This window comes from Rana temporaria, chromosome 3 (assembly GCF_905171775.1).
Source record: "Rana temporaria chromosome 3, aRanTem1.1, whole genome shotgun sequence".
NCBI classification, from domain to species: Eukaryota; Metazoa; Chordata; class Amphibia; order Anura; family Ranidae; genus Rana; species Rana temporaria.
Window position 1 is genome coordinate 144,433,508 of NC_053491.1, and position 15,895 is coordinate 144,449,402.

The window sequence follows — 15,895 nt, forward strand, 5'->3', positions numbered from 1 at the left end:
CTTCCCTCTAATTAGAAACCCCCAAACATTTATATATATTATATATATATATATATTATATATATATATATATATATATAATATTTAATAAAATATTTTTTTTTCCCTCCCGTCTTTCAGGACAGCCCACAATTGAGAGATACTCCTCCTCTTCCTCTAGGAAACACTGCGCCAGCCCATAAATTTCTCACTCCCCCTGCCAGACCTCAGTATTAGTGTTCCTCCGGTGGGGAGACACTGTGCATGGGAACCTAGGCCAATTCAGGTCAGAGGACTGAGGCCATTCTTTTACCTTAAAGGAAGCAGAGGCTTCCAGGTGAATCCTGGTGCGGTGCAGGCCCACCATTAGCCACCCCATCCACGCCGAGCGCGGCTGCTGGTTGCGGGGGACCCTATCTCGTCCAGCGGGCGTAGCGAGGGAGACATCAGGGCTCGCCCTGTACTACAGGCCGCAGAAAATTTTTTGAACCGAGCGGGCTGGACGGCGGGTGACGTCATTTCCGCGTAGAGCGATGTCTCCCCCCTTGAACCGCGACTTCCGGTTCCGGGTCGCGGTGCTGATAGGAGGTCCGGCGGACGCTGGAGGGAGTCGGATCTCGCACAGGCGAAGAGAAGCTCTCAGCAAGCAGCCACCTGCGGTCATGTCGGCAGCATCTCCAGAGCCAGCCCTGACAACTGACGCTACCTCCAGCGAGCCTAAGGTAAGAGTACCCTGGGGAGGGGCGCTCTCTAGCTTAGGTTTGCCTCTCCATGTAGGGTTCAATGCATGGGGAGGCAAGCCCCCTGGGTGGCCAGGGGAGGTGGGAGTCCTTAGTCCCAGGGTTTATAGAGGGCTAGGTGCACTCCCAGGGTTGTAACCAAATTTATAATTTTTTAAAACTGTTGTTTTCTGCCCTTTTCTGTGTTTCAGAAGGCCATTGAAAAAACGGGTGGTGGAAGGCATAGCTCAAAGAGGAAGTGTGCCTCCTGTAGGGATATCCTTCCAGAATCATGGACTAAGGTCCTGTGTAGGGATTGCATTCAATCCTTAGTCAGGGAAAATGAATTAGAACAGGAGTCAGGACTTGCAGCCTCTGTTAAAGAGCTGTCATCCACTTTCTCCTCATTCAAAATCTCTGTTTGAGAGGTTTACAGCCTCTGGCTGTCCCACCCAGGTTACAACCCAGCCACAGGCTCAGGGTCCTGCTCCTGTCATACCCATTGCAGCAGCTATGGCAGATGTTTCCGCAGGCCCTTCCAAGAGAACCGGTTCTTCCGGATAGTGCCACCTCTGATTCTCAAGAGGGGGTCAGATGGAGAGGACCAGACGGGGAGTCCAGGAAGCCCTCTAGGTACAAATTGTCGCTGGATGAGGTAGAGGACCTCTTAGGGGCAGTTTACACAACCCTTGGTATCCAAACCGACAAAAAGCCTCTTACCCTCCATGATCGAATGTACAGAGGTCTGGAGGAGCAAGAGAAAAAGGTCTTCCCAGTACATGATATACTGGTAGAGACCATTAAGAAGGAGTGGCAGGATCCTGAAAGGAAACCTTTTTTTCCAGATCCCTAAAGAGGAGATTCCCCTTCTCAGAGGATCCTTCGTCTGTTTGGAACAAAAGCCCCCAAATTAGACGCCGCCTTCTCCCAAGTGTCCAGGAACACGGATTTAGCGTTTGAGGACATGGGGGTTTTGTCCGATGTTAATGGACAAGAGAATGGATTCCCTATTAATGAAATGTTGGACTCTACTATAGGGAATCTTAAACCAGAACTTGCCGTCACAGTAATGGCCCGCAATCTAGAGCATTGGCTCTCTAAGATTCAGGAGCACATTGAAGCTGGTATGGATAAGGAAACTATTTTAGCTTCCTTCCCTACTATCCTGCAAAGAGTCGCTTATATAGCGGATGCCTCAGCGGAGTCAGTCCGCATGTCAGCCAGATCGGCTGCTCTGGCTAACTCGGCCAGAAGGGCCCTCTGGCTCAAGACTTGGACTGGCGACAGCGCCTCTAAATCCAAGTTGTGTGGTATTCCCTTCACAGGTGACCTGCTTTTTGGCCCAGGCCTTGAAGCAGTACTAGACCGCACGGCGGACAAAAAGAAGGCCTTTCCTCCTAAAAAGAAAGTCACAGTACAGGCAGGAAGGGGGTTTCGTCCGCAAAAACAAAAAGGGGCCAAACCGGCAGGCCAAAAGAGGGTTTGGACCCCCAGGGGCAGAGGCAGAGGTGGAGCGATTTTTCACCCTCCTGTCCAGCCCCCTAAGAACCCATGACTCGCTAGTCAGGGTGGGAGGAAGACTGGGGACCTTTCTCCCACAATGGGAATCAATTTCCCCAAACCAGTTTGTCCTGGCGGTCATAAGAGGGGGATACCGACTGGAATTTCATCGCCTCCCCCCCAGAGATACCTAGTCACCCATCTACCCAGGGACAAGGAGAAATCCGAAGCCTTGTTGGGAGCTCTAAGGGAGCTAGAGGATCAGAGTGTCATCCTCAGAGTTCCAAGGGCAGAGGAAGGAAGGGGATTTTATTCACATATCTTTGTGGTAAAGAAGCCCTCAGGGAAATACAGGTTAATCCTAAACCTAAAACCTCTGAACAGATCCATTTCATACAGGAAGTTCCGCATGGAATGGATTTACACAGTCAGAGCCCTCCTTCCCCTCAATTGTTTCATGGTATCTCTGGACCTCAGAGACGCATACTTGCACGTTCCGATCGCAGAGAGTTCTCAGAAATATCTGCGATTGGCCGTGGACCTAGAGGGAACGATTGTACACCTCCAGTTCCAGGCTCTGCCATTCAGGCCATCCTCATCGCCCCGGATTTTTACCAAGATCCTGGCAGAACCCATAGCGTTTCTGCGACTTCAGGGAGTATCCATCATAGCCTATCTGGACGACCTGCTTCTTTTCGCAGCCTCACCAGAGCAGCTATCCAGGGACCTGGAAGTGACCAAGAAGGTTCTAACGGACCTAGGGTGGTTACTGAACCTACAAAAGTCCAGTTTAAATCCATCACAACGGATCACTTACCTGGGGTACCTGCTGGATTTCACTCTCTCAAGAGTGTTCCTCCCGGTAGAGAAAGTCAAGAAGTTGGACAGAGCAGTGGCTTCCCTCCAAAACAATCAACAGGTGTCACTAAGGTCCCTGATGTCAACGCTAGGTCTGTTGACATCTGCCCTCCCAGCCGTGCAGTGGGCAGGTATTCACTTTCGCCCGCTGCAGGCCTTCCTGCTAAGGGTCTGGGATCACAGCCTAGAAGCCCTAGACTCCTTGATTCAAGTACCACTTCAGGTAAAAAGATCCCTCTGGTGGTGGAGAAAGGCCACCAACGTAACCCAAGGACGTCTGTGGATTATCCCGGTGTCTCGGGTGGTAACCACAGACGCAAGCGGCAAGGGCTGGGGAGCACACCTGGGATCCCTTCCAGCGCAGGGTACCTGGGTCTCCAGGATCTAAAAAGATCTTCCAATTGGAAGGAGCTGAGGGCAGTGGGCCTAGCCCTCAGGTTCTTTCAGGAAGAACTCCAGGGGCACCACATTCAGGTGAGATCGGACAATTCATCGGTCGTAACCTACTTAAACAAGCAGGGCAGCACGAGAAGCGAAAGTTTGTCGGTCCTGACAGCAGAGATTCTGGGCTGGGCCGAGATCCACACCCTCTCCCTTTCGGCGGTCTTTCTGAGGGGAGAAAGAAACGTGACAGCAGACTTCCTCAGTCGAAGGCAGCTGAGGGAGGGCGAGTGGACCCTCAACCAGGAGGTCTTTCATCTCCTGAACAAGGGATGGGGAACTCTGGAGGTGGACCTCTTCGCCTCAAGAGAAAATGCGAAGACCCCCTGTTTCTTCTCCCTGAACAAAGGAGAAGGAGCAAGGGGGGTGGATGCCCTGTCCCAAAGCTGGAAGTTCGGAAGATGCTATGCATTCCCACCTCCGGTACTTCTGCCAGCAGTTCTGAGAAAATTCCAATCAGAGCACACCTCTCTAGTCCTGGTAGCTCCTTACTGGCCCAAGAGGGCATGGTTCTCAGTCCTCAAGCAGTTAGCGGCAGAACCACCCTTATTTCTACCTCAACGAGAGGATCTTCTATCACAGGGCCCAGTCCTATGCCCACAAGTTCACAGGTGGAGGCTAGCGGCGTGGCTACTGAGGAAGCCATACTAAGATCCAAAGGATTTTCCGAAGGTTTAATTGCCACCCTCCTTAATAGTAGAAAGAAGGAGACCCGCAAAATTTACAAGAAGGTTTGGCTTCGTTTCAACGAATGGTGTGTAAATTGCCCCTGTTCTGTACAGAGCCCCACGGCTGTCTTAGAATTTCTTCAGTGTGGGGCAGATAAGGGTCTTTCAGTTAGCACCCTTAAAGGGCAGGTTTCGGCACTTACGGTGTATTTAGAAAAACCTCTGGCCACCAGTCCCTTGGTAGTCAGGTTCTTTAGAGCACTAACCAGACAGAGACCAGCTCGAGGTCCACCCTTCCCCAGTTGGGACCTGTCTCTGGTGTTGCGTACCTTAACGGGTACTCCCTTTGAGCCCTTAGATAATTGTTCTCTAAGGGATTTAACCTTAAAAACAGCTTTTCTCTAGTCGTCTTCCAGGACAGCCTCTTGAGACCTTGGGCTCCTCCCTCCGGGACAGGAAACACGTACACCCTTTTCTTTAAAGGGCGGTCCTCTAGATCTCCTCCTCAGTTATTGTGTTTCCTGCCAGAAGGGAAGGAGCACGTTTTTTAAGGGACTTTTAAAAATGCTGGATTCCCTCTCTGCCTGGTACCCCTCTGCTCCTGCTAGGAAGAGAAAGGTCACCGTTTTTTTCACTGCTGTCTAAAGCTCAGAGAGAGTGGGAACCCTTGATGTCGGCATCCCCCCCGCAGTACCCAGTACCTGTTGCGTTGATCTCACACAGCGCGGTACATCAGCTATGGCGGCGGCGAGAGACGCTGGCTGGCCATGCCGCTCTGCACTGCAGATCCTCTTCCGGAGCGGCGCTGAGGGGCGGGACGGATGCGTTCCACAAGGCGGAAGTGCGTCACCGGAACGGCGTCATCAAGGGGCGCTGTCGAAACCTAGTCCCATTCGACTTAAGCGCGGCAGTGGAAGTAGGCACACGGAGCGGTGTGTTCCATACGCAGCCGGGCTGTTTAAGGACACAGGACCGATGGAGGAAGCGAGGCAGGCTACAGGACTCCGGGTCCACCGGCTCCGGCGTCTCCCAGGTAAGGGGGCTAGGCTGACTCTTCACTTACCTTGGGGGACATGGTCTGAATTATCTCAGGACCTTTTCTCCCTCCCTGGGCAGGGCCTGTGGTGGAGGGCTCCCCAGCACTTACCTTTTCTGACACACGGGTGGTTGTCAGGGGGCATTGTCTGTTATACTAAAACATGGTGTTTGTGTTTGATTTTAGGTCAAATCTCAGGATAAAACGCCAGCACAAGCCCCTAAAAGAAAGTGCGCTGTATGTGGGGAAAAATTGGGTTCCAGCTGGAAAAAGCCTCTATGTGTAGAGTGCATCTCCAGTCTGGTCAAGGATGACTCTGTGGCAGAATGCCAAAAAGTCTTATCATCTGTAAAGGATGAGCTAGCATCCACTTTCAAATCTTTCCGGGGAATGATGGATAGGATGCAGATGCCGTCCCCGGTATATAGGACCCCTAGTGCCCCGTCCTTGGCAACTCCGGTCGAAGGGGATGAGCATGAGGAAGAGGAAGCAGGAGGGTCCACTCGGTCCCAGGCTTCCTCTCAGGTAGATTCAGCTTCTGGCTCTGAGCTAGAAGAAGAAGACTCTTCCAGGGGGACTAGATATAGACTGTCTCTAGAAGATGTGGGAGACTTGCTTAAAGCAATATATGAAACCCTAGAGATCCGAGAGGAACAGGTCCAGCTATCTAAGCACGACCAACTTTATCAAGGTAGTGCTGTAAAGACCAGGTGTTTTCCTGTTCATAAGTCGTTGGTGGAAACGATCTTGTTGGAGTGGGAGCAACCAGAAAAAAGACCTTTTTTTGCAGGGAACCTAAAGCGTAGATATCCTTTTGAGGAAGATACTACGCTCCCATGGAACAAAGTTCCAAAGCTAGATGCACCTCTGGCCAGGGTATCAAAAAGAACTGACCTGGCCTTCGATGACCTTGGAACACTTAAAGATCCGATGGATAAAAGGGGTGACATCATTTTAAAAAGGGCTTGGGATGCTTCCACTATTGCACTTAAACCAGCGTTGGCGGCTACTTGCGTAGCCAGGAACTTGGAGTGTTGGCTTAATCAACTCCAAGCGCATATCACTGCTGGTACATCCAGGCAGCAGATCTTAAAATCTTTCCCATTGCTCTTGAAGGCGGCTGGCTTCCTAGCCGATGCTTCCTCAGAATCGGTGAAGCTTGCAGCCAGATCGGCAGCGTTGGTCAACGCAGCCAGAAGGTCGGTCTGGTTAAAGACATGGACGGGTGACGCCGCATCAAAATTAAAACTCTGCGGCTTACCTTTTTCTGGCGATCACTTATTTGGTCCGGGTCTCCAGGAGGCACTAGAAAGGACACAAGATAAAAAGAAAGCCTTCCCGGAAAGAAAAAAGAAAGAAAATAAACGCTTTTTTCGAGGGTTTAGGCAAAACCAGAAAGACCGGGATTCACATCCTAAAAAACATTGGGTGGGCCAAAAGGGACGTGGAAGAGGAGGAATCTTGTTTAACCCTCCTCAGGTTCCCCCCAAAACCCAGTGACACTCAGGTCCCTGTGGGAGGAAGATTGGGGGAGTTCCTCTCACAATGGACAGAATTAACAGTCAGTCCGTTTGTACACGACCTCATAGAAAACGGCTACAGGCTGGAATTCTCAGTTCCCCCTCCCCCAATATTTTTGGTCACTCAACCTCCCAGAGACCGGGAGAAGGCAGAGGCCCTGGGTCTCCTTTTAGGGGACCTGTTGGATCAGAGGGTTCTGTTGGAAGTTCCCCAGGAGGAGGAAGGTCAGGGGGTGTATTCACATGTCTTCGTGGTGAAAAAGCCCTCAGGAAAGTACAGACTGATTTTAAACCTTCGTCCCCTCAACAAGTGGGTCCGGTACAAACGGTTCAGAATGGAATCGATATTTTCAGTCACCAGTCTGATCTTCCCAAAGTGTTATATGGCCACCGTGGACTTACGGGACGCATATTTACACATTCCGATCCGTCAGGAATGCCAAAAATTCCTGCGTCTAGCGGTAAGACTGGGTTCTGCTACCAAACATCTGCAATTCAGGGCCCTCCCCTTTGGCCTGTCTTCCTCGCCAAGGATTTTTACCAAAGTCCTAGCAGAAGCCCTGGCACCACTGAGACTCCAAGGAGTAACAATAGTGCCTTACCTAGACGATCTGTTGTTCATAGCCCCGTCTGGTCATCAGTTAGAGAGCGACCTGAAGGTAGCCCTGTCTTTCCTGCGTTCCCTGGGTTGGCTGGTCAACGAAGAAAAATCGCAGATGATACCATCACAGGAGGTGATGTACCTGGGATACAGAATATCCTCAGTAGAAAAGAAGATTTTCCTCCCCAAGGAAAAAATTCTCAAACTGGATCAGGCGGTTGCTTTTCTCCAGACGAATCAGGAGATCAGCATAAGGCAAGTTATGCGAGTTCTGGGTCTGATGTCGGCCTGTTTTCCGGCGGTACCCTGGGCCAGATTTCATTCGCGTCCTCTCCAGGCACATATGCTCAAACTTTGGAGTGGCAGGAAGGAGGATTTGGACCTCACAATACCTATCCCAAAGAGCATTCAAAGAAACCTATGGTGGTGGAGAGCCAGAGAAAACCTGGACAAGGGTCTTCTCTGGGATCCGCCAGTGGCTCTGGTAATGACCACCGATGCCAGCAGGGGGGTTGGGGCGCCCACCTGGGAGAAGTTTGGACCCAGGGTCAGTGGTCGTCCTCGGAGGTTCTTCGGTCATCAAACCAAAAAGAACTGTTAGCCGTTCTAAAAGCCATTCAGGGCTTCAAGTGCTATCTAGTGGGTCAGCATCTACAAATCAGGACGGACAACGCTGCCACAGTAGCTTATATAAACAAGCAAGGAGGCACAAGGAGCCCAGCCCTACAGGCAACAGCTACACAGATCTTGATCTGGGCAGAGAAAAATCTGGTACACCTTTCAGCTGTCCACCTAAAGGGCTCACTGAATACCCTGGCAGATTTCCTCAGCAGACAGGTAGTATGTCAGGACGAGTGGTCTCTAGACCAGGAGACTTTCTACCAGATAGTCTCACTCTGGGGACTACCAGAGGTGGACCTGTTCGCAGCAGAGGAGAACAGGAAGGTTACAACATTTTTTTTCCATTCACCCACAAGACAAAGCGAAGGGGATAGATGCCTTTTCACATCCTTGGCATTTCAGCCTGGCATACGCATTCCCTCCAGTGAGGTTGATTCCCAGGGTGATCCAAAAATTTCTCAGGGAACCCGCGGATCTGATTCTGATCACGCCTTTCTGGCCCAAGAGGCCATGGTTCGCCAGCCTGTGGAGGCTGGCCCTGTATCCACCTTGGACACTTCCAGAGAAAGTAGATCTACTGTCTATAGGTCCAGTCCTTCATCCTCAGATAAAGAACCTGAAACTAACTGCCTGGTTTCTGAAGAGCAACTATTGAAAGCACGGGGTTTTTCAGATAAAGTGGTCACGACTCTCTTAGGGTGTCGCAAACCGGTAACTAGAGCAATATACTCTAAGGTGTGGAAAAAATTCAATTCCTGGAAGATACAACAAGGAATGAATCATTCTGGCATCCCAGTAGTGCTAGAATTTTTGCAGGCAGGTGCGGACTTAGGCTTATCAGTCAGCACTCTCAAAGTACAGGCGGCTGCCTTGAGTATTTTTTTGGATGTACCTCTTCAACAGGATCGCTTCGTCAAAAACTTTTTCAAAAGTCTGACAAGATCTAATCCAACTAGGATTAGAGCCTGTCCCTCTTGGGATCTGTCCTTGGTACTAAAGGCTCTTACTAACAAACCATTTGAACCGCTGGAAGAGTCTTCTCTGAAACATGTTACCCTTAAGACAGTCTTTCTAGTGGCCATAGCCTCAGCCAGGAGAGTCAGCGATCTTCAGGCCCTCTCTATTAGGGAACCCTTCCTATCTGTATTTGATGATATGATAATTCTTAGGACGGATCCTAGCTTCCTACCCAAGGTAGCCTCTACCTTTCATAGGACTCAGGACATTGTCCTACCAACCTTGCTTTCCTCTTCAGAAAATGATGAAGGGGAATTTTTGTCCTTATTGGATGTTAAAAGAAGTCTTTTATTTTACTTAGAAGTCACAAAGGAATTTAGACTATGTGACTCACTTTTTGTTAACTTCTCAGGTGCCCGCAAGGGTCACAGAACATCAAAATCCTCTATTGCCAGATGGCTCAGGATGTTGATTGTAGAAGCATATACGTTAGGGGGTAGGGAACCACCTACAGTTAAAGCACATTCTACTCGGGCAGTGGCGGTTTCCTGGGCAGAAAGAGCAGGAGCGTCCCCGGAAGAGATCTGTAAGGCAGCAGCCTGGACATCTTACTCAACCTTTGCAAGACACTACCGGTTGGACCTGCTGTCAGACAAGGATCAGGCCTTCGGACGAAGGGTCCTCCAGACAGTAGTCCCACCCTAAAAACCAGTAAGTTCTTGCTTGTCATCTCAAGAGGCTGTCCTGGAAGACGACTAGAGAAAGACCGGAGTTAGGCTTACCGGTAACTCTGTTTCTAGGAGTCTTCCAGGACAGCCGGAGTTTTTCCCACCCGGTGTCTGTTAAGGAACTGTAATTGTGGTGAAGATATAAAATGATCTAACGATGTGTTAGTAGACTATGTCTTTCAGGATCTTCTGGTATTTCTCGGGCAAACTGAGGAGGAGATCTAGAGGACCGCCCTTTAAAGAAAAGGGTGTACGTGTTTCCTGTCCCGGAGGGAGGAGCCCAAGGTCTCAAGAGGCTGTCCTGGAAGACTCCTAGAAACAGAGTTACCGGTAAGCCTAACTCCGGTCTTTTTGGTTGCAGTGACCACTGCTAGGAGGGTCAGCGAGCTAGAAGCTCTATCGATCAGACCCCCTTTTTGTGTTATTTTCCCGGATCGGGTCGTTTTCAAGACCGATCCAGCCTTTCTTCCTAAAGTGACTTCTAAGTTTCACAGGAGTCAAGACATAGTTTTACCCTCTTTTTGTTCCAACCCTTCGGGGGAAAGGGAACGACGTTTCAGTACGTTAGATGTTAGGAGAAGTATCCTACATTACTTAGAGGTGACTAGACCGTTTAGAAGGTCAGACTCACTATTTGTTTTATTTTCTGGAACCAGGAAGGGATGCAAAGCATCCAGGCGCACTATTGCCAGGTGGCTAAGACTAAGCATTGGGCAAGCATACACTTTGGCTGGTAGGGAAATCCCTACAGGAATAAAAGCACACTCCACTCGAGCGTTGGCAACCTCTCAGGCAGAAAGAGCTGGAGCAACGCCGGAACAGATTTGCAAAGCAGCAACATGGTCCAGCTACACCACCTTTGTTAAACACTACAGGGTGGACCTGGTTTCGGCAGGTGAGCAAGCCTTTGGGCGAAAGGTTTTGCAAGCCATAGTCCCACCCTAGTTGGTAAGTTCTCGATTATCCTCTCAATTGTGGGCTGTCCTGAAAGACGGGAGGGGAAAAATAGAGTTACGTACCGGTAACGTCTTTTCCAGTAGTCTTTCAGGACAGCCCTGGGTACCCACCCGAATAGAGGAAGTCTGATTTCAAGACCAGGACATGATGTTGATATGTAATAGTATGTTATTAACATGTTCTTGTGTCTCCCCAGCTGACCGGAGGTGCTCGTATAAAAACTGAGGTCTGGCAGGGGGAGTGAGAAATTTATGGGCTGGCGCAGTGTTTCCTAGAGGAAGAGGAGGAGTATCTCTCAATTGTGGGCTGTCCTGAAAGACTACTGGAAAAGACGTTACCGGTACGTAACTCTATTTTTTTTATTATTCTAACACCCTAGACAATAAAATGGCGATCGTTGCAATACTTTCTGTCACACCGTATTTGCGCATTTTGGGAAAAAAATACACCTTTTTTTATTAAAAAATAAGACAACAGTAAAGTTAGCCCAATTTTTTTTTTTTTTTTTTTTTTTACATATTCTTTATTTATATTTTAAAGAGGATGCATCCGACAGTACATTATGTCATCCATTGTATTTCCAAACATGGTACATTTCTCATCTCATTACATTCTTATAATCATATTTTTAATTATCTCCCTCACCTCTACTCTTTATTATCCTTAGTTTTACATTCCATGTATTCCTATATGTGTACTTCTGTAGGGGACACAGTATTGTGCCCCTCTTTCTCCTATGTATCCTTATCTTTTATTTCTTTTAGCCTTCTTAATTTTTCCCTTTTGATTTTATATTCCCCCACCTACTCCCCTCCCAAAACAAACCTACGTCAAAAACATAACATAACAAACATAACAATAACATAACATAAATATATATATATTTTTTCATAATTTTGCCCCCCCTGCTCCTAGGGGCAGGAAAGGGCCAGCGCCCCTCCCTTCTCCTCCCCTCCCCCTCTCACAGTGGAGGTCTAGGGATATTGATCTCTCAATTGTTTCTCATGCCCCGAGCATCTTTACTCCCCCACTGGATTTCCCATTAGTCTCTTCCCTTCTTCTGACTGGGCAAATATGTTCCATGTTGACCAAATTTTGTTATATTGCTCTTTTCTGTCTTGAGCCAAAGTCCTCTATGGCCCCTACATTTCTGACCCTATTGAGCCGTTCAGCAATTGTTGGAGGCCTGGAACTTTTCCAACTTTTCGCTATGCACGCTTTGGCCTCATTGACAGAATTTTTATATATCTGTGTAGGTATTTGCGAGAGATGCAACCGGAAAAACCCCGGGTCATCCGGCACTGGATATGTCACAATTTTTTGAGATATCTTTCGTACCGCCAGTACTGTCTGATCTTGTGGCATGTCCAGTATATATGGAACAAAGATTCCCAGGCCCCCATTACATTGCCAACACTGGTCTGAGACTTCAGGGAAAAACCTTCCTAATTTTGCTGGCATATAATACCACCTGGTCAATACTTTATAGTTTGATTCCTGAGTTCTGGTGCAAATTGATGAGTTTAATGCCAGGTATATCATCTTTTGATACTGGGCTATTGTAAAGGTCTTATTAAGATCCCTCTCCCACTTTCTAATTGCTGGCATCTCATAATTCTCCGATGGTGCTATTAGCAACGTGTTGTATCTTTGATATTATTCGATTAAGGGGCTCCTTCTCGTTACAATATTTTTCAAATTTAGTCAATTCCAGTTTAAAACTACTTATTGATCCCAATAACTCCAAAAAGTGTCGAAGTTGTATTGCTTGCCAATATTTAATTTCAAATAGGCCCCCTGGTTGCGTCAGAACCACAATTGTGGGCCATTGATCTGATTTAAAAAAAAATGATATCTGAATATAGCCCCTCTCTCGAAGTCTCTGAAAGGCCCCTACTTCCATTCCCGGTCCAAAACTTGGATTACCCAGTACCGGGTATAATGGAGAGTACCTTGAAGAGTATTTAGGGTTTTTGCAGATTTTAGCGCTTATTTTTTTATATTGTGAAAGATAATGTTACGCCGAGTAAATTGATACCCAACATGTCACGCTTCAAAATTGCGTCCGCTCGTGGAATGGCGACAAACTTTTAACCTTTAAAATCTTCATAGGCGACATTTAAAAAAATTCTACAGGTTGCATGTTTTGAGTTACAGAGGAGGTCTAGGGCTAGAATTATTGCTCTTGCGCTACCAATCGCGGCGATACCTCACATGTCTGGTTTGAACACCGTTTACATATACGGGCACTACTCACCTATGCGTTCGCGCTTGGCGGGACGGGGCGCGTTTTCTGGCTCCTAACATTTTTAGCTGGATTTCAAGCAAATTTGTCAAACCCTGAATCTGTAATTAGTTGGGAAGTTTTTGAGCCGAAAAAACGTTCTGCCAAACGAACGCTAAATTGAAAGGTTAATGTGTTTCGCTTCATAACTGTCTGCACTAGATATATGTGAAGAAACAAACACAAAATGTATTCATTTATGTCCATTGAACGTTTTATCGGTCATTACATGATGGCACTATGGTTTGCTCTCATGACTGAATGTTCGTTTTTCGAAAATGGGTTTGAGCGATTTTTCGTATAGTGTATGGCCAGCATTAGTGTGTAGCAATAACGCACATCTACAAATCGCACAGGTGTGGAATAGGGGTGTAAACAAAACAAAAAATATTTGACATTTGCATTGCCAGCAGTAATCGAAACAGCGGGGGTAATTCAGTGGTGTACATACGTTTATTTCATGTAATAGAATAGGAGGAGGAGGCTTTGTGGAAAGCAGTCAGATTGTAGTGTCTACTTAGAAACATCACAATTTTGTATTTCCAGTTTCATTCAATAAAAATGTAAGTGACCCTCCCATACTAGAGTACTGCTAATTTCTTCGGTTTCCTGTGTCTGGTCTTTTCTACCTCCTTACACTGCAGTACCCGCCAGGCACAATATTGCAGATTTTAGAAAGACTGTCTGTATGTGTGTGTGTAAATGTGTATGTATATGTATATGTATATGTATATGTATATATATATATATATATATAATGTGTGTGTAAGTATGTGTGTGTTTTTATGTACATACGTTACTTTTAATTTTGCTCCCTAGCCTGCATGATCAGAACTGCTTTTTTAGGGCTTGTTCACAATGGTGGAAGCAGTTGGGCATGGTAAAACATGGCTTAACCATGTGGTTTTACCATGCCAAAACCCTCTACCATCGATTTCTCTCCTTTCTTGGAGAGCAGCAGACAATCTGATCTGTGGAGACCGCAGTGTGCCAGATTTAAAGCGGAGTTCCGGCCACAATTTCACTTTTTATATATATAAATACCCCTGTAATACACAAGCTTAATGTATTCTAGTAAAGTTAGTCTGTAAACTAAGGTCCGTTTTGTTAGGTTGTTACAGCATTTAGACACTTTATAAAATAGAAATTGACTGGGGCCATCTTAAGTGTGGGCATCATGAAGCCAGACTGTATGACTTCCTGGATTTCAGCCTTGCAGATCTCGCACATGCTCAGTGCTGCACAAGCAGTGTCAGGTTTCAGCACCTGTGCTGTCCAAGTCACATGATTCTTTGAGACTGGGGAGTGCACAGACTCCTGGAAAGTTACACCCACTACATTCCCAGAAGTCTGTGCGGTGCATTAAGCACCTAGGTGCAGGAAGTGGGAAAATTAACTATTCTGCCTAGCAACAACACTTTGAAGGCATCTAAAAAAAAAAATTTTTTCGTAAAGGACTAATGACATTTTTTTAAAACTACTGATGTAATGTTATATTTATGGGTGGAACTCCACTTTAACAACTTTTTCTTCTTTGCACAATTTTCTGTTTGCTGGTCCATTTAGGGGGTCCTCCACTCCTGCCGGCCCTCTGGGTATCCCGTTAGTGCTGTCCATCCTTTCACAGCTTCCAGGACAGACGTCGCATGGTAGTCCTCTCATTGGGTATTCAGTGGATGATGGTCACTACCACCCTTCTCCTTTGTGATTGGGTTGATAGAATATTTGTTGTTACTCCTGAAGAAGTGTACAGGGTTTCACAAAATGCATTGTGAAAATTTCAAACGAACATGCCAATGCTATAGCTCAGCCAATTTACAGTCTGTAAAAAGCAGGTATAGAACTCCAACGACTCTTCTATTATTTGTATTTATTTTTTAATCTCGCCACACTAAAAGCACACCACAGCTTGCTGTGGGGGCACTCGGAGGGGAAGGGGGGGGGTGAACCAGGAGTGCTCTCAGGGGACACAAAAGGAGGAGAATCAGGGCTGCTCTGTGCAAAACCCATTGCACAGAGCAGGTAAGTATAACATATTTGTTATCTAAAAAAAAATGTAAACCTTAACAATCACTTTAGTGGAACCCTTGTGCATCTGTTAAAAGAGGAAGTAAATCCTTATGGCTTTTTTGTTCTCTGCAAAGTAAAAACATCACATACTAGCACATTATGTTACACTTACCTGCAAACAAAGCCTGTGCTGTCCCCGCTGGAGGCCGCATCCTTGTTTGCTCCTTTTCCTTCCGGGCTGCGAAGTCCGGCTCTGTGACTGGCCGGAGTAGCGTGACATCACTCCCATGCATTCCGCCAGTCATGGCACTTGCTAGTGAAGAAACGGGAGGGCCGTTTCTTCATAGCCCATGTGCAGATGACTTTATTGGTGCAGTACAAAGTAAATATCTCAAACGGCACACATTTAGGCGATATTTACTGTACCTATAGGTAAGCCTTATTATAGGCTTACCTATAGGTACAACTTGAAAATGGAAATGTACAACCTCTTTAACCACTTCAGACAAACAGGTGCAACGGTAAAAGCATCGGAGGCCGGCGGGAGGGGTGGGCGTCCCCTTTCCCCACCCGTAAGAACGATGAAGCGGTGGAATAGCCGCTATGATTGTTCCTATGGTGTAGGGAATCGTCAGCTGAAAATGCCAATATCTGTAGCTGCAGGCATCATTCAGATATACTACCACAAAGCCGAGGATGTAATATGACGGGCAGCGGTCGCCAAGTGGTTAAAGAGCAGCACGTTTGTGTGTTCGGAATGAACACGATTTTGCGTGTGTTCCTGACACGCAGTAATGTTAACCAAGCCACATGAAGAAGATGATTTTTCGTTTCACACAATCATTGTTTACATTTTCCAGTGCATTTTTCTTGTTCTAGGTCATTCTTTTGTTTCCGGTCATGCACATACCTTTTTCACAAATCGCCTGGTTACTATACTGTTTATACATTAATCATTTTCTCTGTTCTCAAAAAAAAAATTCAGTCTTGTTACCTGCGAATATTTCCTTTTGTTT

At 47.1% G+C, this 15,895-nt stretch overlaps 1 protein-coding gene across 1 annotated transcript in view; it reads left to right on the forward strand.

The window, feature by feature from the left end:
- Nucleotides 1-15,895, forward strand: part of SLC2A13 (solute carrier family 2 member 13) — a 253,233-nt gene that overhangs the window by 201,665 nt on the left and 35,673 nt on the right.